General features: G+C 43.0%; 1 pseudogene; it reads left to right on the top strand.

Moving 5' to 3' along the window:
• The first annotated feature begins 443 nt into the window (after positions 1–443).
• LOC109570628 (kinesin-like protein KIFC1 pseudogene) lies at positions 444–2,449 on the top strand (annotated as a pseudogene).
• The last annotated feature ends 13,643 nt before the right edge of the window (positions 2,450–16,092 follow it).

The raw sequence follows: 16,092 nt of genomic DNA, 5'->3' as shown, positions 1-16,092 counted from the left end.
CAGTTTCCAGGGCTGATAAAAGAAAGAACTAATCATGAGACAAGTGATGAACCTTATTTTTGAGGGAAAAATTGGAGGGAAAAAAGCTCAGCATATAAGATAGAGGAAGAATGCTTTAGTGGAAAAGCTCTGACTTGGGAGGTAAATGATCCAATTTTTACAGTCATTATTTTAATGATTGCCACTAATTATCTATATGACTGTGGACAACTCCCTTAATCTCTTTTCTTAGGTTCTTTTTTAAATAAATAACAAAAGGAAAATCTGTGCCAGATGGTACCCATGTTTCTTTCAAGTAATAACACTTGGTTTATAAACACAGACGGGGCAGGCAGCTCAGGAGCACGGAGTGTGCGTACCCTTGTGTCGCGAGCGCTTGAGCGAACGTGGGTCCCGGGAGCCCCGGCTCTGTGTCCTCCTCATTGCACTTGCCCAGTGTGAGTAGCACCAAGCTGGACATGGAGCCACAGCAGAGGTCCCCATTGGTGGAAGTGAAGGGGAGCGTAGAGCTGAAGAGACCCCTGGCCAAGGCCCCTTCCCGGCTGTCTCTCTTGGGAGGCAGGCTGAAGAGGAGGCCTGACCAGATGGAGGAGGCCTTGAAGCCTGAGAAGAAAATAACAGGAGGCCTGGGCACCAGAGTGGCCACGACCCACCCCAGAGCAGCAGCCCTCACCTCCGTGCCACAGACACAAGGCCAGACTGCAGTGCCCAAAGCTCCCAAGAAGCCAGGACCCTGATGTTCCACAGCTGTTGCCACAGTGCTGAAGACTCAGAAGCCAGGTCCTGCTCTTCTTGCCCAGAAGCCTAGAACAACAGCTGCCCCTCCCATGGTGGAAGGGAAGAAACCCAAATGTCCAGTCTGGGACTTAAAGGGGCAGTTATGTGACCTCAACACAGAGCTGAAATGCTATGGTGAGAGGAAGTAGATGTTGGACCAGGAGAACCAACAGCTGTGGGACCAGCTCAGGGAGGCCCAGCAACAGGCCTTGGACCTGGAGGCAGAGTGCAGGACACTGGAGTTGACCAGGTACAGGCCCAGGCTGAGCAGGCCAATGGGAGTTGGGGAACCTGAGTGCCCGGGTCCTGGAGCTGGAAAAGTGGATAGGCACGAAGGAGGACTTAGTGCAAGGGCTCCAGAAAGAACAGCTGAGATGTTCGGAGGAGTGGAGGGGACTGGCTGCCTGGCTGGAAGAGCAGGAGAGGAGCCTGCAGACCTCAGAAGCTTCTCTGTCGGACAGCCAAGCAGAGGTGGCTTCTCTGTGCCAGAAGGCTGCAGTCTGGGAGGGCTCACTGGCTGAGTGGGAAGAACATCTCCATGGGCTTGAGATGGAGTGCCGGCGGTTACATAACCAACTGCAGGAACTCAAAGGCAACATCTGTGTGTTCTGCCAGGTCTGCCCCATCCTTCCAGGGGAGTCCAACCCATCCCCTGGCTTTCTCCAGTTTCCCTCTGGCCCCTGTGGGCCCTCTGACCCTCCAACCCACCTCAGCCTCTCCTGGTCTGACGAGCAGTGTGGGACCCTGAGTGGGGCGCCAGCTGCCCCTACCCACCATGACTTCTCCTTTGACCAGGTGTTCCCACCAGGGAGTGGACAGGATGAAGTGTTTGAGGAGATTTCCATGCTTGTCCAGTCAGCCCTGGGTGGGTATCCAGTGTGCATCTTTGCCTATGGCCAGACAGGCAGTGGTAAGACCTTCACCATGGAGGGTGGGCCTAGGGGAGACCCCCAGATGAAGGGGCTGATCCCTTGGGCCCTGCGGCACCTCTTTCCTGTGGCCCAGGAACTAAGTGGCCAGGGCTGGACCTACAGTTTTGTGGCAAGTTACTTAGAGATCTACAACAAGACTGTCTGAGACCTACTGGCCACTGGGACCTGGAAGGGCCAGGGAGGTGAATGTGTGATTCGCCAGGCAGGGACAGGCAACGAGGAGCTTAATGTCACCAATATGCGCTATGTTCCAGTCTCCTGTGAGAAAGAGACTAGCCTACCAGAACTGGGCTGTCATTCGTAGAGCCCAGAATGAGCGCTCGTCATGTAGTCACAGTGTGTTCCAGCTGCAGATCTCTGGGGAGCATGCTGGCCGAGGCCTGCAGTGCGTAGCCCCCCTCAGCCTTGTGGACTTGGCTGGGAGCGAGCAGCTAGACCCTGGCGTATCCCTCGGCCCTGGGGAGCAGGAACACCTTCTGGAAACACAGGCCATTAACAGCAGCCTGTCCACGCTGGGGCTGGTCACCATGGCCTTGAGCAACAAGGAGTCCCATGGGCCTTACTGTAACAGCAAGCTCACTTACCTGGGGCAGAACTCTCTGGGCGGCAGTGCTAAGATACTCATGTTTGTGAACATTTCTCCCCTAGAAGAGAATGTCTCCAAGTCCCTCAACTCCCTACACTTTGCCTCCAAGGTGAACCAGTGTGTTATTGGTACTGTCCAGGTCAACAAGAAATGAAGATGGATCTAGATATTGTGTGTGTGTGTATGTGTATGTGTGAGACACATGGGGTGGGGGGTATGGGTGTTTTATTGGGCGAGAGCACTGATACCTGGGTCTATCAAATAAAGAAGAGAATTTTTTAAAAATACAGTACCTTTCCCTTAAATGCACACAATGTATGCAAGTGGTGCTTTTCAAAAACAAGCCTGTTTTCATAAACACAGTTCAGTTCAGTTCAGTCTCTCAGTCGTGTCCAACTCTTTGCAAGCCCATGGACTGCAGCACGCCAGGCCCCCCTGTCCATCAGCAGCTCCCGGAGTTTACCCAAAATCATGTCCATTGAGACGGTGATGCCATCTAACCATAAACACAACACAAAGCAAAATTAGTTTTTGCAAGAAGATCAAAATGATAGATACAATTAAAGCCAATATTTAAAATGCAAACAAGTAGAAGCAAATACAAAATCAACCAGATAGGAACACAAAAATTCTCCTGCCCAGCAGTTTGAGGGGTGAATTGGTTGTAATCAGGGAAATGGAAAGAGAGTACAGTGGAGGTTGTGACAGCAAGGAAGTAGTAAGCAGAGATTCTTTTCAGAGACAAACGTGATGGCAGAGGGGTGCATGCTGCCCAGGTTCAAATCTTTCTCACACACTCTATCCTCAAGTCCTACCGTTCATCTCTGGGGGGTCGTCTGGTGAAGCTGCCTGTCCTGCAGGAGTGAGACTTCCTAGCTTTTGTGGTTCCTGTGTTGCAGAGTTGGGATGGTGTTGACACTACCCTCCAGTACTATGGCTGCAGTGGTGCCTTTTCTATGCCTCCCACCGCCACAGACTTGGATTTTCCTTCTTCCAGCCAAATGCTCTCCTTCCTACCTCTCCCCGTCTACCTGAGCTTCGGACAAGACTCACTGACATACATACACTATCATGTGTAAGATAGCTAGTGGGAAGGTGCTATACAGCACAGGGAGCTCCGTGCTCTGTGTTGACCTAGAGGGGTGTGATGTAGGGAGGGAGGGGATATATGTATAACTGATTCATGGTGTTCTATGGCAAAAACTAACCCTACATTGTAAAGCAATTCTACTCCAATTAAAAATATAAAAATGAAAAATAAATAAAAAATAAAATCCATTAATTAAAAAAAGACTCACTTTCTTTTCAAAGTGTGTTTCTTATTCATCTTCCCTGGCTATCTGCCTCAGGTGGAAGAGGACTTGAGAAGCATCTCAGTGAGGCCAAGAGAAGCTGCCTCAGCTGCTCGTAAGAATTCTGGCTTGTTTCACCCAGAGCCTCTTGTTGGTTAATCCCTTTGTAGAGGGCTGCTTTGCTAATGTGTGAGACATGGAGTAGAGGAGGCAGAGAGAGAGAAAAATAATATATGGGGAAAATATGAATCAGTTAAGATGTATGACAGAAATAACTCATTCTCTCTCCTCAATCTTTCCCCCCATCTAATTCTACCATGTAATAGTCTTTATTATTAAGGCTTTCATTCCAAAATAAGAAATAAGGTCTAAAGAAACCCTGACAGACATGCACAGTAACCTAAATTTTCACTTAGTTGTAACCAGACTTTTCTTGAATGGTGTTTTTTGGACAGGAGCTAGGAAGGGTAAGAGCACCAGGCCAATTGCCCAGCACCTGGAGCTGTTAGTGGGAGGTAAATGCTGGGGATGGAGGGGTGGGCAATGGCTAGCACTTAACTGTCGCGTAGCAAAATGTTTTCAATCTCCATTGGCTAAAATGTTTCTTGTTCCTATACAGTCCTTAGGTGGGTTTATCTTCAGGCTGGGCTTTCATGATTTTATCTAACTTTGCAATTTCCTATGTTCGTGACTCCAAGTCAATAAACAGACAGCAGAAATGAGACCATGTCTGTTAGTATGAAATGGTTCAATGTACATTTCCTATAAGAACTGTAGTTAGGAATCCATTTTTTTCCTCTGTAGGGAAGAAAAAGTGCTGGATTCATGATGAGAAGAATGCTTATGTTGAGGCTGAGATTAAAGGGAGTGGAGGTGATGGCAGACTGCTTGTTGAGACAACAGATGGAAAGGTAAAGAAATCTTTATTTCATCCCTGGGGTGACTAAGTTAGCTGTTCAATAATTAAGTTTTGTTAAAAACCTGGGGTAGGAGACGCCACTGACCCCACTGACTGCCACTGACTTTAGAAAACTCATTCATCTTTAAGAAACTCTTCCACTTATTCTCAAAGATTTAATGATAAACACTGAAGAATCAGAGTAAACCAATTGCTAGTGGTAAATCTCATTGATGCTAGCTAGCATGCACAGCTTTCCCCCTTCTTTCATCATATTTCAAGCTCTTTTTAAAAGTACCTCTTGGAATAAGTAATAACCTTAGGAAATATTTACTTGGAGTAAATACTGTCTTTCTTAGGAAATATGTAACAAGCTATGTTAGGAGGATCAGGAAAGAGTGGGATAATTTGAATAAGAATAGAACAGTGTCAGAGGAGCCAAGAAATGGGCAAGAGTCCGTAATGTTAAATGCTAGAGAAAGAGATTTAGGGCTTGGAGAAAGCCTTGAACTTCAGAATCAGGAGGTCACCCATGACCTTTGAAAGAGAAACTTAGGTCAAATGTTGGGGCATAAGTTAGATGGTGAGGCATCTTAGAGAGAATGTGTAGTGAGGCTGTAACAGTCCCCGGCCCCTTCTCCCTGTCACCTAGGCACTCAGAACCACAGGCAATACTGAACAGACAGCCCATTCTCAGCACCTTTGTCAATATCATTGACCTCAGGTGCCTGCCAGCCCCATGGCAGAGAATTGGGCCTATTTCTGCTCTGACTCAATACACATATCCTTTTGGATTTTACAGGTGATTTCCTGCCCATATGTAGTTCTCCAGTCTCCTTCCAATTCTGCCCATTCCAACTCCATAACAGGCCACATCCTATAACAAACAGTTACAATCATTATCAAGAAAGTTTATCTTTTTCATACCCTTATCTTTGTATTTGGACAATTTATGATTCAAAGTATCATCATTTGAACTGTAAAATTCTGGAGGCCACTCAAAAACTACCACTTATGTGTGTTTTATATGCCTTCCTTGCAGTGTCTGTATGCTTAAAAAAATCACAAATTAGGTAAATTTTATATAACTAATTAATGGAATTAAGGGCAGAAACTTGGTCCTTATCAATAGGAACATACACATGTAGGCAAGGTTAAATTTAAAATGTCTTAAATAAGGAAACAGAAGGATTCAATTATTTTCTCCCAATCTGTGTGTTGTCTTTGCACTTTCTTGATTGTGTCCAGTTCAATTTTATTAGGCCTCCAGATGAGAAGTTTGTTCTTCTGAGTACATTTTTTAAAACTGCTGTTTTTTAAAACAGTAGTTAAGGTGATTTGTGAATATAATGTGGTTACAACTATGAAATAAATCATAGGAAGATTAGCATGAAAGCAGTAAATTAATGATACAGAAAGAGGAGTCTAAAGGTAGGTGGCTTGGTTCACCATATAATGGAGGTCTCATTCCCCCAGCCCCACTCTGCATCCCCCTGGCTCCAGGCTTCCTCCTCCTGATATTAGAAGTAACTACACTTCCAGTCACCTTTGGTCTTCAAAATATTCAGTTCAGTTCAGTTGCTCAGTCGTGTCCAACTCTTTGCGAGCCCATGGACTGCAGTACGCCAGGCCTCCCTGTCCATCACCAACTCCTGGGGTCTATTCAAACTCATGTCCATTGAGCTGGTGGTGCCATCCAACCATCTCATCTTTGAAACATTAACAAAGGCAATAAAGCCAGTGGGTGGGGAGTAATACTTAAAGTTGGTATTGAAAGAACAGAGAAAAATAGAATCAGAGCTAAGGGGAGGTTTTTTATGTAAGAGACCTCATTATGTTCTACAGGAGAGAAGGAGTTCATGAAATATGGAAATTGAAAGGGACTCAAAAGAAAAGGGGTTATTGTTTGAACAGTGCCAAAAAAGACTTAATAGGAATGAGATAAAAAATATGGAGAGTGTGGGAGCCTTAGAAGAAGTATTACTAACTGGGATTAAATGGAGCAATTAGCTGATACCAATATGTATTAATCAAGGAAAAGGGCTACAGGAAATAGGGTTAGGAAACATGAGAGTAACTCTAAGCAACAATTTGATAGTTGCAATGCATTGCAATGCAATGTTAATCAAGATATCAACACTTCTGAGTACCTTCTATGTCCTTAGCATTGTGATAAGAAGAAGAAACCATCACGATCCCTTCTTCAGATGCTTGTAATCTAGCTGGAAAGCATCTGAAGAAGGGATCGTGATGGTTTCTTCTTCTATAGTTATCAAAACCCTTATCACAATGCTAAGGACATAGAAGGTACTCAAGAAGTACCGATGGTATCGCTGGTGGTAAAGAATCTGTCTGCCAATGCAGGAGACTTAAGAGACCTGGGTTCGATCCCTGGGTCAGGAAGATCCCCTGGAGAAGGGAATGGTAACCCACTCCATTATTCTTGCCTGGAGAATCCCATGGACAGAGGAGACTGGCATGCTACAGTTCATAGGGTTGCAAAGAATCGGACATGACTGAAGCAACTTAGCATGCACACACAGCCAATTATTAAAACACAGACAAGAGTTAATAATATCAAGATAGTACAGGTTGTATATATGGTAAAAGACTTAAGGATGGAAAAATAATGAGCAGGGGAAGTTGGGGAAGGCTTGAGGAAGAGAATAGGTCTAAAGTAAGTCTGAAAAGATGAGTCTGTCTGCTTGATCCATTACCCTAAATTCCTCCTTTTAAACATTCAGGATATGCTGAGACATCTAGGGAGGGGCTAGATCATGTGCAATATAATGTGTGTTATCTCAGGGGCAGTCAGTCAGTGGGGAACCACAGAATCAGGGTGCTGCAATTTAGAACATTTTGATTCAACCAAAGCCCTTTTAAAGACTTTATCTTTGGGCAAGGAGAGAACATGAGTAGGAGGAACACCTGTTTCTTGGAAGAAACAGGTTGGCTTAACTTCCTTTGGCTCCATCCTCTAATGAGGCATCTTTTTCTTCACTCTTTGAATATTCTTCCCAATGCCTGGCAAAAATGAATGCGCACAGAAGCGGTAGGGGAATATATCTTATATTTTTCTCCTCTCTGCAGCATCTGAGTGTCAAGGAGGATGAAATTCAGCAGATGAATCCTCCAGAGTTTGAAATGATTGAAGACATGGCAATGCTGACTCACCTCAATGAAGCATCTGTGCTGCATGCCCTGAGGAGGCGCTATGACCATTGGATGATCTATGTATGTGTATATGCCTCTCTGCTGACAACATGCTGGCATCATATTGGTGATGTCCCAGCCCTCTCTTAGGTGAAAAAAGATATTGAGTTCAAGCATACTCATATGAGGATAATCTTTGCAAAATGCCCACTGGGCAGGGACCTTAATTTTTTCCACTTTTATTTTGTTATTATATATATATATCCCTTCCCACAGATATTCATGGGAGAGGGAGAGGGTGGGATGATTTGGGAGAATGGCATTGAAATATGTATAATATCATATATGAAACGAGTCGCCAGTCCAGGTTCGATACACGATACTGGATGCTTGGGGCTGGTGCACCGGGATGACCCAGAGGGATGGTATGGGGAGGGAGGAGGGAGGAGGGTTCAGGATGGGGAACACATGTATACCTGTGGCATATTCATTTTGATATATGGCAAAACCAATACAATATTGTAAAGTTAAATAAAATAAAATTTAAAAAAAAAGTAAAGGCCCAAGGCTTGGAGAGTGATAGACCAGTGCCTTTTAAATGCCAATTCAGTCTCTTACTAGTTATTATTATTTTTAAAGTATTTATTTATTTAGGTTGTGCTGGGTCTCAGTTGCAGCACATAAACAATTAGTTGCGGCATGCAAACTTTTAGCTGCCACATGTGGGATCTAGTTCCCTGCCCAGGAATCCAACCTGGGCCCCCAGCATTGGGAGTGAACAGTCGTAGCCACTGGACCGTCAGGGAAGTCCCTAGTTATTTCTTCTTGGAGTGACCTTATCAGTACTGTGGGATAATAAAACCTGTCTCTTCATGGTAGCTTGAAGGATAAAATAAAGAATGTAGGTAAAGCATGTAGTTCAGTGCCTGTTATCTAGTTAGCGCTCAATAAATGGAATGATTTTTTCCCCCATCATCATTGAATTGGGGATGATTGGTTGCTCAGCTCTTTTAATTCACTAAGGATACATCCAGCCGAAGCAACACTGCGTGGATTAGGCAAAGATGAAGGCTTTTGGGACCCATTACTGTGGAAGCCTAGCCATGCGGCTGGCTTACTCCTGGGCACTCTGATTTGCTGCATGACTGTTTTCGTTTCCCTGGGATGCTGTAACAAAATTACCACAGAGTGGCTTAAAACAAAGGAAATTTATTCTGTCCTAATGCTAGAGGCCAGAGTCCAAGATCAGATAAACAGATCTCAGGCTCTCGCAGTCCCGCCAGAGCCTCAAGGGGAGAACCAGTCCTCACCTGTACTGGTTTCTGGTAGCAAGTGGCTCCGTCACTCCAGTCTCTGCCCCCATCTCCACATTGCCTTCTCCTCTGTGTGTCTCTTATGAGGTCTTTAGCTGTTGGATTTAAGGCCCAACCAGATATCATCTTGAGATCTTGCCTCAATTATACCTGCAAAGATCCTTTTTCCAAATAAGATCAAATTTTCTGGTGATTAGGATGTGGACATACCTTTGGGGAGCCACAATCCAGCCACCACTGTGAGTGACCCACACGAGCTATTCCCCTCAGGGCCTAAAGTATCAGGTTCCTAACCCTGCTGAGACACAGACTCCCTTCAGGCCTCAATGCCTGAGAGTGGGTTCCTCATATCAGCAGTCCTGCTGTCAGCATCCTCCTTGTCTTTGAAAGGCCTGTGTGTGTGTCAGACAAGTTAGTGGTTGACAGCTCTCCCAGGGAAGGGGTAATCCCGGGTCCCCTGTTACTCTAACCTGGTTCTGTCTCTTTCTGTTCAAAGTCCCTTCTCTGTAAGAATCCAAAAGCCCTTTTCCTCTTAGTTCCTTTGTAAGTAAATATTCAAGCAGATGTTACCCGACAGTGAAAGAGCTGACAAACCTGCAAGTATTCTAACCTATTTTCAGAAATCTTTTCTGATCTTACATCAGACATATTCAGGGCTCTCCTGTGTGAGCATCAACCCTCACAAGCAGCTTCCAGTGTATCACAAAGCGGTGGCGGCAGCCTATAAAGGCAGGAGGCGATCAGATGCTCCCCCTCACATCTTCGCTGTGGCCAATAATGCCTTTCAGGATATGCTTCACAGTAAGTGTCTGCCCTACAAAATGAAGGGTAAAAATATCTGATCTAGTTTTTGTCCGTGTCGCTAAGAGGCAGGTAGGCATTGTGAACGGAGCATGGCCTTTACAGCTGCCTCATCACTTGAAGCCTTGTTTCCTTCCAGATGAAACATGGGCAAAATAAGGCCTACCTCCTAGGGTTATGGGGACGATTAGCTCACATGTCAAATTAAGGGAGATAATGCCTTGAAAGTGCTCAGCCCAGTGGCAAGCCCAGAGTGAGCCCCCTGTAGCTGTCCGCTTTTATTACAGAAAGCACCTGCTAGAATGTTTGGCACAAAGAAGTTATTCTGTAGTTATTTTTACACCAGGCTTAATAAAAGCCTTAAAATAGTGATATGTCAACCGTTTGTCATTTATCATTTATATTTGGAGCAAGGAAATGGTGATGGAATTTGTATGTTCTTATGACTAGCCTACATAGGGTCAAGAGAAAAATCTCTTTTACTTTGTACCATTTGAATAGTATCTTTTTTCTAACTGTATACAGAACAACTCCTTCTCCTGTTCTCAAACTGTAACCAAGGAAATTTTGAATAAATTCATACCGTACATAGAAATTCTAGCAGAAGAATGTTCTGACATTTTCCTTTCTTTTGTAGGTCGAGAGAATCAGTCTATACTCTTCACGTAAGTGCTTGCTTTTACTTTTTGGCCAGCAGTGAGGGTTTCCATCAAAATAGACACCTACATTTCACTGGATATGAAACATAAATTCACTGCCTTTGAATTGTTGTTCTTCAGATACCAGACACAGGCTAGGCAATAGTAAGATACTCAGGAAATTGTCATAACACGTAAGTCAGTGCTTAGCCAAATATGGTGCCCACTAGGCTGCCTCCCGTTTTAGAAGATACTTTAGAACCTGCAGTGCACACGCTGGTCTTAATCATCTTCTTGAGGAAGAGAGCTCCCTATCCAAATGATCATTTTCAGAGTTCTCTGGTTGGCTAGTTGGATTGAAAGACTGAAAGTCCAGTGGGATTGACCACTGGACAGATAACATGCTATTGTGAGCAGCCAGACTGGAGCAGGCCAAGGTACATTAGTTTCATGCCTGCATGCTCAGTCTGCCAGTTGTGTCCTACTCTTTGTGACCCCCATAGACTGGGGCCTGCCAGGTTCCTCTTTCCATGGAATTTTCCAGGCAAGAATATTGGAGCAGGTTGCCATTTCCCCCTCCAGGAGATTTTCCGACCCAGGGATCAAACCCCATCTCTTGTGTCTCCTGCATTGGCAGGTGGACTCTTTACTACTGCGCCACCTAGGAAGCCCAGTACATTAGGTAGTGGGAATTAAAGATGGTGCCCGGAGGGGCAAGAAAAGGGAGTGAAGAGGAAGGAAGGAAAGGATTTCACTGAGACCATGTTGTATGTTAATCTTGCCGGGAGGAGCACTGGCTGGCCAGGTGAACTGTCAGCACAGTGACCGAGGCAGAGGCTAGGACTTGAGAGGCAGGGAAATGCTAAAGTTCTTGCTCTTCCTAAGCAATGATGATGCCACCTCATGTATTAGGCTATTCCTTGGCTTTAGTCATCCCCAGAAAAATAATAGGGTCTCAGAATCTTAGAGCCAGAAGAGTGGTTAGAGTTCAATCCTTTGCAGAGAGGACAGACTCACTTTTTAGAGTTTCAGACAGATAAAAGCAGACCTTAAACCTATGATGCTTTGAGCGATAAGGCTATAAATTCACCATGGTGTTCTCCCCACATTACAAAGCTAGCTGACTGTTAAAGGTAAAAGGGGAGTATAAAGCTCAACTTCCTGGTGGAGTGACCAGTCAGTCCTTCTCTGAGGGAGAGGGTTGGACCTGGCCATGTGGTCACAGCCTTCATATGTGATGATCTCTTGAATAGTTGGTAATGAGGAGACCTATCTCTAATTAGCAAAGATACCCTTAACCTTTTAGTTAATGGGACCAGGAAGGGCAGGCTTCTTATTTTCATAAAAGTCTTTGATCTTTCTCTATTCCAGATTTTTTGCTAATGCTGCATTTCTAGCCTAAGATATCCCCCCCTCCCAACCAATTAAATGTCTGCCTCTCCTTCAAGTTCCCTCTAAAGTTCCACATTTCCATAAAGCTCTCCCTCTTAGTTAATGCGGTTAAAATTATTTGTTTTTCCTTGCATTTATAATCTGAACCAGTTAACTGTCACTGAATTTCTGATCATAGAGGAGAATCTGGTGCTGGAAAGACAGTGAACACCAAACATATTATGCAGTATTTTGCCACTGTAGCAACCACGGGTGAATCCAAGGAAAAGCTGGTAAGCCTTCATGCATATTGGCAGAAAAGGTGAGGTGGCCCTATCCACTAATGATGGAGGCTCTGCCCTGACCACTTTTGGGAAGAAAGGAGGGGACAATGCCACAAAACAATTAAAAAATTATGAAAAGTCTTTTTTCCCCATATTTTCCTCTCAGGAAAATCATCAAGTGCTCTGAACCAATCATCCAAAACCATGAAATTACATAATCTGCTTTAGATCTGCTTCAAGGGGCCCTTATTGGCCTAATCTTTCTTGGTTGGACTCTTTGAGAATTAGGTACTTAAGATCCACACCATCTTCTGCTCAAACTATGGTCACCAATGCCCTGAATAGCCACTTTTGGTATTAGTATTTCTTAATCCCTTTAGCTACTGTGAGATGTCAGGCTTCCTCAAATATTCACTGAGAGAACTCTGCTTCCGTTACCCCTAACTTCTGGTTCAAATTCCAAATGCTCAGTGGATGTACCCTCAACTTTAACCACATTCTAGGTTCTGAAAAACTTTACCTTCTATTTAAATGTTTTTATACTTGGTAATGTTTGCTTTAGCTTACTGGGTTAACAGGTTGATGGTAATAATCTGAGGATACCTAGATATGAGAGTTGGTCTGTAAAATACGCTTAGATAATGCTGCCGCTGCTTCTACTGCTGCTAAGTCACTTCAGTCGTGTCTGACTCTGTGCGACCCCATAGACGGCAGCCCACCAGGCTCCCCCGTCCCTGGGATTCTCCAGGCAAGAACACTGGAGTGGGTTGCCATTTCCTTCTCCAATGCATGAAAGTGAAAAGTGAAAGCTGAGCAGAGCTCAAAACCAATGAGCTATTGAGCTGTTGGAGCCTCTCGTCTTACTATGCCTGAATTTGCTATCTTGCTTTTCAATTTGATACTGGATGTTTCCTGCTGTTTTTCCAAAGTAAAAGTATGTCAAAATAGCAATCTAGTCCAATTTTCAAACCTTAGAAAGTTTCTTTTCCAGCTACCACACTCCTGAATTTGATTAATTTCTTTAGTTATCACTGAATTCTATTATCCACTATATGATACTTTATTTTTGTGTACATTTTAGGTTGTTTGGTGTGCATTTGTTTGGTCTAACCATTGAGTCCTGTGATAATACATAACACAATACATAATACAAAAACTTTTATGAAAAATTTTGCTCATATAGCCCAATTACTTTAAGTAACCCATAATACATAGAAAGAACATAGTATTTATAAGTCTATAGATTCTGAAATACTACATACTGTGAAATTCTCCTCATACAAAGAGTATCTGGGACTCAGTGGAAAGTTTAGGCAGTGGCAGTTTAGGTGCTAAGTGGTCATTAAGACTCATTCAATGAGGGAAAAAAAAGACTTGCCCAAAGTAGATGACCTGCTTTGCCCCATCAGCCTGAGCACATAGTATTTAAACTTAAGACTAATAAATACCATTTCAAGTCACTTCTTGGTATGAACCTCAAGATTACTTAGGGATAATAGCAAGCAAAAATATAACTGATAATGACAAGAGTCTGCTGTATTACCTTAGAATAAATTTCTAGGTGTAAGAATTGAATGGGAAGAGCAGCAGATTAGCAGTGAGGAGGAGTATATGGAATGAAGTTTGGAAATAGGCTATGGTATTTGTTATTATTTACTTTGGTAAAATATCAATTTTCTTTTCCTACTCATACCAATGCCAACCAAAAAAAGAAACATTGCAAGTAAATGACCTCCAACCTATAGTCTTAGGGGCATCATATATTGTCAGTCTTTCCTCCATCTATTTTTCTAAGTTCCCATTCCAAAGTAATATTTTATCACCAAATTCAGAAGTGGTTTTTGGCCATTTATTATCAAAACAAGAATGAGCTTTGACCTTGGTATGGAAGGCTTGCCACATTACAGAATTCTGCCAAACACTTCATCAGTTGTATTTCTCTTACCTGTATCCAAGGAAACTCTACAAGATCAAATCAAACAAGTGAATCCTGTCTTGGAAGCATTTGGAAATGCCAAAACCCTGAGAAATGACAACTCTTCTCGTTTTGTAAGTAACTGAATTGAGCAGTATATTGGAGTCTTTCATTTTTAGCAAATGGTTAACTTCATGCCTGAGCACACAGATCTGAAAAAATTTTTTTCTAGAACATCAAAGAAGGTTTTTGATGACTGTACATAATATTGTTAGATTCCTCAAAAAATTTTGCTAGCTTCATCTTAATACAATTAAGATGAATACCTGAGAAGCTTCTACTAGGTAGTCAATTTCAGGAAGAAAATATGTTAATACTTTAAAATTCCTTACCACTCCCAGTAGGAAAGCTCACTCAGCAAATTCTAATGATGTTTTATATTTACTACATTTTACAGATTTGAAAGTAATTTCTTCTTTGTAATTTCCTATACTCCTTGTAAAAGTCATTTTGGTAAGCACTTCCGAATTCACGTACTACAATTACTGTTTCTACTTTTGCCTATGAACCCCCTGCCCCTGGATATATTTCACTGGGGATTTTTTTGACAGGGGAAAAAAACACTTTTTTAAAGTATTTTTGGATAACTAATAGTCCCAAGATAAAACGATTTGGATTAAGGTCACTGATCCATTTTATGCCAAGAATGAGTGTCAGGGAGCCATTATATAATTTACAAGGAAATTTGTAAAAGGCTTCCTTTTGAGTCTGCTGCTACTGCTGCTGAGTCTCTAGGCATGATTAAATAATAGCCTCCTGCTTATTTGACTGCTTTCCCTCCAAAAACCTTAGAGCTGCCCTGACCACACTTACCTCTGCTTGTGGTATCTGGCTGTGTAACAGGTACTAATACTGGTCCAGAAAACAATGGATAGATTTGGGATTTGTCAGAATGTGGTGAGAATTTCTGCTTAAATACTAAAGAATAAAACTGTGGGGAAAAAAGGCCAAGAGAGGGAAAAGGGAAAGATGGAAAAGAGGGAGGAGAAAAAGAAGATAAAGAAAAGAGTAGAATAAAAGGAAGAAAGAAGAGAATAGCAAGTGGGAAGAAAAATAAATAAGGAGAGAAAGCAATTGAAAAAGACCAAGAACAAGAAAAAAATTGGAAGGATGGAAGGAAAGAAGAAGTAGCGAAGCAAATTAAACAAAGATGGATGAATGGAAAGACGAAGGAAAGACAAGAGAAAGAAAGAAAGGGGGGATTAAAAAAAATCAAGAAATCCAGGTTAACTTCTTTAGATTAATACTCCATACATGAAGTTGGAGACAAGCAGGATACTGGCCCTAGATAGTTAAGGGGCATATCAAAGGAATAAGTTCAATGAGCCAGACTCTTGCATCTTCCCATAAATAGACAAGCACTAAACTCATTAACTTCAGATGGTCTATTTTCTTTGATTAGCAGCATTTTTTGATGTTCTGATTACCTAGTTTTTGTTGCAAAGACTCCTGTATACCCAGGCACCTCCCTTAGCTCTGTGGAGCAGTCCCTCAGAGCTATCTGAGAGGCTATCTTCTGGGCTTAAGTCTTCAGTAAGTCCACTGAATAAACATAATTCTCAACTTTTAGGTTGTGAGTTTTTTTTCAGTTGACAGTACATAAATGTATATGTGTGTAAATGCACATACACATGCAGGGACACCTCTGTACATGTTTGTATGTGTTTATGTACAAATGTGTGTTTGTGTCTTGACTGTGTCTTGATGCACCTGGGCTCTGTAGCCTCTGGGCAGACTTTCTGTCCCATCAGATACTGTCTTATGGCTTTTCATTGACAAGGAAGGAAGGGAGCCTCATCTATAATCATGCCAAGGTGATGTTTTGAAACTTAAGTCCCATCATGTCACTCTTCTGCTTAAAACCTCCTAATGTCTTCTGAGCACACACAAAGTAAAACCCCACTCCTTCCTGTGGCCACATGGCTGACCTAATATGGTGCCTGCTGCCTGCCTACTCTCAGACTCTGCTTTCTTCTCTGCTTTCTCTTACTTGCTGCACTCCTTCATATCTGGCTTTTCTTTTGATTTCAAAACACATCAAATATTCCTCAGTCAGAGCTGTTGCATTCACT

This window comes from Bos indicus, chromosome 1, assembly GCF_029378745.1.
Source record: "Bos indicus isolate NIAB-ARS_2022 breed Sahiwal x Tharparkar chromosome 1, NIAB-ARS_B.indTharparkar_mat_pri_1.0, whole genome shotgun sequence".
NCBI lineage: Eukaryota > Metazoa > Chordata > Mammalia > Artiodactyla > Bovidae > Bos > Bos indicus.
This window is presented reverse-complemented; position numbering and strand designations above follow the sequence as displayed.